Genomic DNA, 10,638 nt, shown 5'->3' with positions numbered 1-10,638 from the left:
TATATTTTTTTTTTCTCCATAGGTAATAGATATATTCATTTTTATATTTATGTAAATCACCTATTTTAAACCCCAAGAGACTGGCCGTAGCATTATGAGCGGACACCCCTGTGCTCTCTGTACTCTCCCCTCCCCTTTGAGTGAATGGGGTAGACATCTCGTCTAGCCATCTGTTCTCACGGCAGAGCCAACGCTCAGTGACTCAGATGCTGCTTCCTGAGCTTGCACCAAGTTGGCTCAGTGATAGTGCACCTGATGAGCTCATCAGATCTACTGCCTACACTGAGTCTTGGCGCTGCCGCGAGAACATAGGGCAAGATGAGAATTTTAGGCCTTTCACTCAAAGGAGGGAGTAGAGAGAGCATGGGGGCGTTGCACTAGCAGTGCTCCTAGCACTATTCCCAGCTTCTTGGTGCTCCAACTAGATAATTTACATAAATATAAAAATTAATATATCTCAGCAACCATTAACCTTATAGATAAAATAAATATATTGCTTTGCCCAGCATGATCAACCCTTCCAGACAATTTTCCTGGTTTAATAGGGTTGATCATGCTGACATATGCTTTTTAAAGGATCGGTTACCAAATACTACAGGACACCTTCAAAGGTCATGCCCCGATGGGTCAGATCATAACACAAAATTAGGATGGTGGTTTTAGTGTAATGGCAAAGAATAAATACAAAAGTATTGTTTTTTAAGAGAAGCAACACTTTTCATAAGGGTTTTCACAATGATGAACCTTTTTATGTTAATATCAAGTACAATTTGGAGATATCCATGTTGGCGCTCTTACTTGGACACTGCACAGTATATTCTTTTGTGCAGGTGCATTTTATAGCATGGTTTGTTAGACAGCTGTATGGAACAGTTATTTGTGCAATATATGGCACTTTCATTTGGCTGAGGTATGACAGTTGTTGGGTACCATACTGTCTGGTGCAAATAGTTAGGCATGGTCTGATATGGTCATTTGTATATTTTATGATGGTAGTATTTTTGGCATTACATGCTACAACACAAACTGGGGTGGAGAAAGCCATTGTAGTCAAAAGGCAGCCTCCAACCTAAGTCTGGCCCTGATCTCATCATCAGAAGTTCTTGGCATCCCATTAGTCTAATTATTCAAACGACAGGTCATGGAAATACAAAATGGTCTATGATCACCTGTAGCAGTGCTTTATTCACCTGGGTGTCCTTACTTTGAAATAATGAGAACCTGCCTATTAGAGATGAGCGAATTTCATATTTAGAAATTCGTTCACTCTTCGTTTACTGGTAAAAGGTGAATTGCGTTATGGATTCTGTTACCACGGACCATAACGCAATTCTATGACGGAATGCATAACGGAATGCCTTTAGAGGCATTCCGTTATTCATTCCGTCATAATAGAAGTCTATCGGCTGCATAACGGATCCGTCCCGTTTCGGCTATGGAGGGGAGTCCTCTCCTGCATAACGGAAATGGGACGGATCTGTTTTGCAGCCCATAGACTTCTATTATGACGGAATGAATAACGGAATGCCTCTAAAGGCATTCCGTTATGCATTCCGTCATAGAATTGTGTTATGGTCCGTGGTAACGGAATCCATAACGCAATTCAACTTTTACCAGTAAACAAAGAGTAAATGAATTTCATAACCTGAAATTTGCTCATCTCTACTGCCTATCCTTTTGGTTTTATAAGAAACACTCCTTAGATTTTTGTTCCAAGGGTTAGTTTCCACATTTAGGTGTTATGGTTGAGCAAAATTACATTTGAGGACTAAACTTCACAAATTCTTCCTCTTTTTATGTGAGTATTTGAACTGTTCCCAGGGCATTGTGATGTTTCTATATCATTACAAAATCGTGTTCTAAGAAAAGTCCTGGTCTGGTCACCTTATCTGAAGAGACAAATCCAACTCCAAAGGGTTACACTCACCTAGATGTTTGAGTTAAGAGGAGTGGAATGTTTGTACTGTTCCTCTGAAGATTTTTACTTCAAAGAGCAGGTCCAGGCGATTCCTCTGCTCAGTAGTCAATAGTTGTGTGGCTTGAGAACTCAGCAAAGGTTTAAATGAGGAAACCATCAAAAATGTCTCAAATACCAGACCTTTTACATCCTCTAAAGACACTGCTGTAATAGAGTACGACCAGGACTGCAACTTTAGGTGGCCATAAATTCCAATGATTAAGTAAATGACAGTTTAATACTAGTTATGCAGTGTGGCTTACTATGGAGCATAATACTTGTGTAACATTAAAGGGGGTTTCCTATAATTAGTGTAAAAAATAAAATATAATCATATAGCATAAGACATTCTCTTTCTAACAAAAGTAGAACCAGCCCTGTACCTTACATGGTTCCATAGATCTCCACATTCATTGCTCCAATGGCTCTGCTAGATTTATTTCAAGCTGGTAGCTTAGGTGGTGTGTCCTGTCTGCTGCAGCTGGTGGCAGTTGAAGGATGGAAGTGAGCATGTGAGTCACCCTCCGTGAGGTGGATAGAAAAATTAGAAAAAGAGCAAACAGCAGGTGGTGATATAGATAACTTAGTGGCAACACTAACATTTTAATCAATTATTTCATTAAGTATTCAGATCTAGGTGCTGGTTTGAGAAATGTAGAATATTTTTATGCCAGTATGATCAACCCTATTAAACTAGGCATGCAGTCTGGTAGGGTTGATCATGATGATAAACTATAACTATCTTTGGCCATGTTGCTGAGAAAAATAAATTGTATTCATATGCAAATGACCTAACTGGAACACTGAGGGACCGGCCAGAGTCCTCGGAGCACCAGTTTGTTACACCCTTTTAGTAACATAGTAACATAGTACATAAGGCCGAAAAAAGACATTTGTCCATCCAGTTCAGCCTGTCATCCTGCAGGTTGATCCAGAGGAAGGCAAAAAAAAAACTGTGAGGTAGAAGCCAATTTTCCTCACTTTAGGGGAATAAAAAATTCCTTCCCGACTCCAATCAGGCAATCAGAATAACTCCCTGGATCTCTCTAGTAGCTATAGCCTGTAATATTATTACACTCTAGAAATACATCCAGGCCCCTCTTGAATTCCTTTATTGTACTCACCATCACCACCTCCTCAGGCAGAGAGTTCCATAGTCTCACTGCTCTTACCGTAAAGAATCCTCTTCTATGTTTGTGTACAAACCTTCTTTCCTCCAGACGCAGAGGATGTCCCCTCGTCATAGTCACAGTCCTGGGGATAAATAGATGATGGGATAGATCTCTGTTCTGACCCCTGATATATTTATACATAGTAATTAGATCTCCCCTCAGTCGTCTTTTTTCTAACGTGAATAACCCTAATTTTGATAATCTTTCAGGGTACTGTAGTTGCCCCATTCCAGTTATTACTTTAGTTGCCCTCCTCTGGACCCTCTCCAGCTCTGCTATGTCTGCCTTGTTCACTGGAGCCCAGAACTGTACACAGTACTCCATGTGTGGTCTGACTAATGATTTGTAAAGTAGTAGGAATATGTTCTCATCACGGGCATCTATGCCCCTTTTGATGCAACCCATTATCTTATTGGCCTTGGCAGCAGCTGCCTGACACAGTTTTTTGCAGCTTAGTTTGCTGTTTATTAAAATTCCTAGATCCTTTTCCATGTCAGTGTTACCGAGTGTTTTACCATTTAGTATGTACGGGTGACTTGCATTATTCCTTCTCATGTGCTTTACCTTACATTTGTCAGTGTTAAACCTCATCTGCCACTTATCTGCCCAAGACTCCAATCTATCCAGATCCCTCTATAGTAGTATACTGTCCTCTTCAGTGTTAATTACTTTACACAGTTTAGTGTCATCTGCGAAAATTGATATTTTACTATGCAAGCCTTCTACGAGATCATTAATAAATATATTGAAAAGAATAGGGCCCAATACTGACCCCTGAGGTACCCCACTAGTGACAGTGACCCAATCTGAGTATGTACCGTTAAAAACCACCCTCTGTTTTCTATCATTGAGCCAGTTACTTACCCACTTACAGACGTTTTCTCCCAGTCCGAGCATTCTCATTTTATATACTAACCTTTTATGTGGTACAGTGTCAAATGCTTTGGAGAAGTCCAGATATACGACATCCATTGATTCGCCGCTGTCAAGTCTAGAACTTACCTCCTCATAGAAACTGATTAAATTAGTTTGACATGACCGATCCCTCACGAAGCCATGCTGATATGGCGTTATTTGCTTATTTCCGTTAAGATGCTCTAAGATAGCATCTCTCAGAAAACCTTCAAACAGTTTACCCACAACAGATGTTAAACTTACCGGCCTATAGTTTCCAGGCTCTGTTTTTGGACCCTTTTTGAATATTGGCACCACATTTGCCATGCGCCAATCCTGTGGGACATTCCCTGTCAGTATAGAGTCCGCAAATATCAGAAATAAGGGTCTGGCTATGACATTACTTAATTCCCTTAGGATACGGGGGTGTATGCCATCCGGTCCTGGCGATTTGTCTATTTTAATCTTTTTAAGTCGCTGTTGTACTTCTTCCTAGGTCAGACAGGACACTTTTAATGGGGAATTTATTTCAACATTCAGCATTTCATCTGACAGTTTATTTTCCTCAGTGAATACATTGGAGAAAAAAATATTTAACAGCTTTGCTTTCTCCTCGTCGCTCTCTGCGACTCCCCCCTCATTACTCTTTAAAGGGCCGACACCTTCAGATTTATACTTTTTAACATTTATATAATTGAAGAACATTTTAGGGTTAGTTTTACTCTCTTTGGCAATTAATCTCTCGGTCTCTAGTTTGGCCGATTTTATTTGTTTTTTACATGTTCTATTTTTTACCTTATAGTTTTTCAGTGTTTCCGTGCTACCCTCCTGTTTTATTGTTTTATATGCTTTCTTTTTGTCATTTATTGCTTTCTTTACAGTTCTATTTATCTACATTGGTTTCTTTTTGTTCCTTAACATTTTATTCCCATACAGTATGTACCTCTCACAATGAGATTTTAGGATGCTTTTAAAGATATCCCATTTTGTGGCTGTGTTTTTATTTGTGAGGACTTTATCCCATTTTTTTTTTTATTTTTTTTTTAACTTTTTATTTTCTTTTTCAGCATATAAAAAATAACAAAAGAACAGACAGGGAACAAAAAATATAAACAGTGATGGTTCCCAAATATGCACAAAAGTTTGTTACACAATTACAATTATCATTAATCATCAGGAGTCTATCATTAACCTTTTTTTTTTTTCCCCTTAAATCCTACATATATCATAACAAATTATAATAACAAATTATAGAGACAAGTTATACACCCCCTCCCCCCCCCCCCTTGGTTGTCTTGGTGGTTTCTTCAGAAAAAAAAAAACGAAAAGAGAAAAAATTGATTTCTTGATCTCATATCGGGGATTTCATTCTGAGATCTCAATCCTCCCTCCTGCGTTTCCTATTTTCCCTTTCCTTTCCCATTTCATTATAATAATTCTAAATTTTAAGCACATCTCACCTACTCCTTATCTCCCCCTTTCCTCATATCCATTTCCTTCACTGTTTTTTTTTTTTTTTTTTTTTTCTTTCCCTTTACTTTATCTTACAGGCATATTCATATCTCTGCACCCTATCACATAGATTCTTCCATTCTTCAATATTTGGTGGTGCGTCCGCCCCCCACTCTCTAGCCACCACAACCCACGCTAGCATCAATCCTTTGGCCCATTTCCTTTCATTTTTGCTGTCTAAACCTATTTTCCTAATATATCCGAGTACCGCTATAGAAATTTCCAGTGGCGCAGTGCACCCAGTTGATCTAATTAGCTCCTGAAATACCTGCGTCCAATACACCTGAATAAGAGGACAATACCAGATCAAGTGAATAAAATCTGCATTGTTCGCTTTGTACTTCCAGCATCTAGAATCCTTTGTTTTATACATCCTACTCAGCACCCAAGGGGTGATATAGGTTGGGTGGAGAATAAAGAACTGTATCAACCGAAAATTGCTCGATAAAGTGCTTCTTTTTATGCTTTTATAAATGCATCTCCAATCAAGACTGTTAGACTCTGCTTCTAATGTCCATTTTCTTTCACTATTAAACTTAGTCACACCCCCTAGCCCCCTTTTAATTTTTTTTATATATCTGTGAAATTGATATTTTAGTCCCATTACTGTGATAACAGAATTCTGCAAATTCTGAGTGTTCAGTGACTAAATACTCTTTATTCTCTGTTGCATCAAATGCGTGCTTTAATCGGGTATATCTATATCGTGTAAGGGTGTCTAATTCTATACTAAGCCCCAGTTCCTCTAGTGTCCTAAACTTTCCTTTCGCCTCACTCTGTGAGATATACTTTATACCATTTTTTTCCCAGAATACATAGTCATCCAACTTCTGAAATTCACCTAAGTTTATATTCCCCCATATAGGGGTAATCTTTAGTGAGTAACTTATCCCCAATAGTTTTTTAACATTAACCCATACTAAGTGCATCATATTACTAATTGGACATTTCCTACCTTTTATTTTAATAATCCCAGTTTCCAGGACACTAATAATATTGTATTGAGGACCTGCGCCCACCAAGAAATAACGCAGTCTATCGTCCTCTGTCATTAACCACTGAAGCTGGGATGCATAATAATAGGCTCTGAAGCAGGGGATGGACAATCCACCATCTTCTTCATCTAATCACAAGTACTTTTGTTTCAACCTAACCCTTTTTTTCCCCCATATGAGATCATTCATCAATCCTTCCAATACACTAAAATAGTGATCCCCTATCCACACAGGGCAGGAGGAAATAACATAAAGAATCTGCGGTAACAGGACCATCTTGATAATGGCAATTCGATCTGCCTGTCGCATCAGTAATCTTTGCCAAATACTTATTTTGTTTTTAACCCTTTTTAGCAGGGGGGAGATGTTAAGTTCTATATACTCCTGTAGCCGCGAACTGATTTTTATTTCCAGATATTCAAATGCTTCTGTGGGTTTTAATATTTTAACATTAATATCCGTTCGCATATTTTCATAGCCGATGGGGAGCAGCACGGATTTCATCCAGTTCACCCTAAAGCCGGAAATCCGGCCGAACTGATTTACTATCCCCATCAGGTATGGCACCGTTTGCGCCCCCCCTTCCAGAAAAAACAGGATGTCATCCGCGTATAAGCATATTTTGTCTGCTACACCCCTTCCCCCAAACCCCCTAATATTGTCATCTGCTCGCACCTTGCATGCCAACGGTTCGACGAATATGGCAAACAATAAGGGGGAAAGTGGGCACCCCTGCCTAGTTCCTCTTTGCAATACTATCGACTCAGATATCTCCCCATTAATTTTGATCCTCACTTTCGAGTGGTTGTATAGCAATTGCACCCATCTAATATATTTTTCCCCCAAGTTCATCTCATGCATTATTTTCCAGAGGTATGCCCACTCCACCCTGTCAAACGCTTTCTCCGCGTCCAATGACAGGATGGAGTGGGCACCCCCCCCCCCGCTCACCTGGATGTTCAGCAGGGCCCGTCGGATATTTGTTTGAACCTGACGTTTCGGGACAAACCCTGACTGGTCTATATGTATTATTTTTCCTATAACTCTTTTTAGGCGGTTTGCCAGTAGTTTAGCACATATTTTAAAATCGGTGTTGAGAAGAGAGATGGGGCGATACGAGTCTACCTTACTCTCATCTTTCCCCTTTTTTCTTATCAGGGTTATTACCGCCTCCAAAAGGGAAGCAGGAAGTTCCCCCTTGTCCATAGATTCATTAAGGACCCGCAGGAGTACAGGGAGAATCACCTCACCATATCTTCTATATATCTCAAAAGGGAGACCATCCAACCCAGGACTAGAATTACCCTTTATAGACCCAAGGGCATCCCGTAATTCCTCCAGCTCCACAGGGCCATTCAGCGAGTCCCTATCCTCCTCGGAGAGACTAGGGAGCGATACACCCTCCAGAAAGAGTCTTATATCCTCACACCCCCCTACTCCCTCCGTGGAGTAAAGGTCCTTATAGTATTTAACAAATTCTTGCTCAATTTCTTCCTGGCTGGATGTTATCCCCCCATCTCTCCTCTCAACACACTTGATTCTGCCGTCCTCCCTTTGGCTCTGTATAAGGGTGGTCAGCAGTCTCCCTGGCTTCCCTGACTCCCTGAAATATCGGGCCCCCTCAAAAAAAACTTTTTGTTGTGTCTTGTCCTCCAGATACTTATTTAGTAGCATTTTGGCCTCTTCTAGCTGAGCCGCAATTTCAATGGAATTGTTTACCAAGAGGTCCTCCTCTATTTTATTTATTTTGTCCCTCAGCTCTCTCTCCTTTTTAGCAAATTCACTTTTTAAGCCCTTAATTCTGCCAATGATAGTACCCCGTAGGTATGCCTTAAATGCATCCCATACGTACCCTATTTGTGTGGATCCCAGGTTAATTTGCCAATACTCCTCTATTTCAGCGCCAATACATTCATCTTTATTTATCAGATTTAACCAATGCGGGTTCAACCGAAACTCTCTCCTCTTTAAACTGTTTGTTGTTTTAAATGTCAAACTAATTAGAGAGTGATCAGAAATACTATTTATCTCATACCTCATTTTTGATATCTGATCTACCAGTTCAGAACTAGCTAATGCCATGTCAATTCTTGACATTATCTTACTTCTGCGACTAAAGCATGAATATATTCGCTTATCGTCATACTGATACCTCCACACATCTATTAAAAACAGTTCCTGAGATATTCTTTTAAGAAGAGTTGGTTGACTTATGTCATGTTTGTCGTTTGAAATCACTGAGTATCTGTCTAGCTTATTATTCATGACGCTGTTAAAGTCACCCATTATCAATATAGGACATTTTCCTCGGGAGTCAGCAAACTCCACCAAACGGTGAATCACACATAGGGAAAATGGCGGAGGTATATACACGAAAGCCAAAACACAAACTATACCATTCCACTGACAGTGCAGAAATACATATCTACCCCTATCATCAATCTTCTGATCCAATGGGAGGTAATCTACTTTGTAATGGATATATACGCTTACACCACATGAGTAGGTAGAAAAACATGAATGGTACTGATACTTAACCCATTTCCGCATCAATAAGGCTACTTTCACACTAGCGTTCGGAGCGGATCCGTCTGATGTTTCATCAGACGGATCCGCTCCGATAATGCAGACGTTCGCATCCGTTCAGAACGGATGCGTCTGCATTAAAACGTAGAAAATTTTCTAAGTGTGAAAGTTGTCAGAGCGGATCCGTTCAGACTTTACATTGAAAGTCAATGGGGAACGGATCCGCTTGAAGATTGAGCCATATTGTGTCATCTTCAAGCGGATCCGTCCCCATTGACTTACATTGTAAGTGTGGACGGATCCGCTCGCCTCCGCACGGCCAGGCGGACACCCGAACGCTGCAAGCAGCGTTCAGGTGTCCGCTCACTGAGCGGAGGCTGAACGCTGGCAGGCGGATGCATTCTCAGTGGATCCGCCTCCACTGAGAATGCATTGGGGCCAGACGGATGCGTTCGGGGCCGCTCGTGAGCCCCTTCAAACGGTGCGCACGAGCGGACACCCGAACGCTAGTGTGAAAGTAGCCTAAGTTTGTCTTATCCCCTGTGTTATGTGTCTCCGTTAACCCCACAATGGCCGGGAGATGTCTAGTAATAGTGTCAAAAACCATAACCCTCTTAACCTTGTCTCCCAGTCCGTGTACATTCCATGTAATAATCCTACTCATGTGTGCCTCCCACCTGCAATTTTATACATTTCATCAATACTAAACCCATCAAGACAACCATCCCAACCGTTACCCTTCCTCCTACCCTCCCTTTCCCTCCCTTATCCCCCCCCTTATCCCCCTTCTGGTCGGCGAAATGGAACATCTCCCCCACCTCTTACACTATGCCCATTCCCTCCCCCCCCCCCCCCCCCCCCCCCCCCCCCCCCCCCGCATCTCGCAGCCTATATCACGATCATATTCCCTTGGCATCCATCCACTCCACTGCTTCCCCTGGGGAGCCAAAAAAACTAACTTGCTCGCGATATATTACACGTAGCCTAGTAGCCAATGCTGAATGAACCCCGTTGCATCCTCTCCTTCCACTCCCTCAGGAAATCCCAGTAATCTAATATTGGATCTCCGGGACCTATCCTCCATTGTGGTCATTCTCTCAAGCAGGTTTTTCCTTTCCCCATCTATAACATCTACCTTTTTCTTTATTCCCTCAATATCTCTCTTCATTCCCCCTGAGGATATTTGCAGCTCTTTAACCTTTTCCCTCACTTTATTCATCTCCTCCTTAATAAGGGAAAGATCCACCTGAGCAGAGGCGATCTTGATAGTCAAATCCTCCAAGCTCTGATTAGACTGCTGTACTGCCCCCAAAATTTCGGCCAATTTCATATCCACAGAGTTTATTCTTTCCTCCATTCCTTCTCCGCTACCCAACCTCCTATCCAACCCAGCACATTCCTCTGCAACCAGAATATCACCTCCTTCTTTCTGACTTTCCTTATTCCCCCTTAATGCACTTCTGCTCTTTGGGTTAGGTGGGGATTTAAGATATTTTTCTAGGCCAGTTGCTGTACTATTTCCTTTTCCTCCACCCGGCGAGGAGGTTCCTACAGACTTTCTGTTATATGTCTTAGGTGGCAT

Source organism: Bufo bufo, chromosome 5, assembly GCF_905171765.1.
Source record: "Bufo bufo chromosome 5, aBufBuf1.1, whole genome shotgun sequence".
NCBI classification, from domain to species: Eukaryota; Metazoa; Chordata; class Amphibia; order Anura; family Bufonidae; genus Bufo; species Bufo bufo.
Note: the sequence above shows the minus strand (reverse complement) of the source record.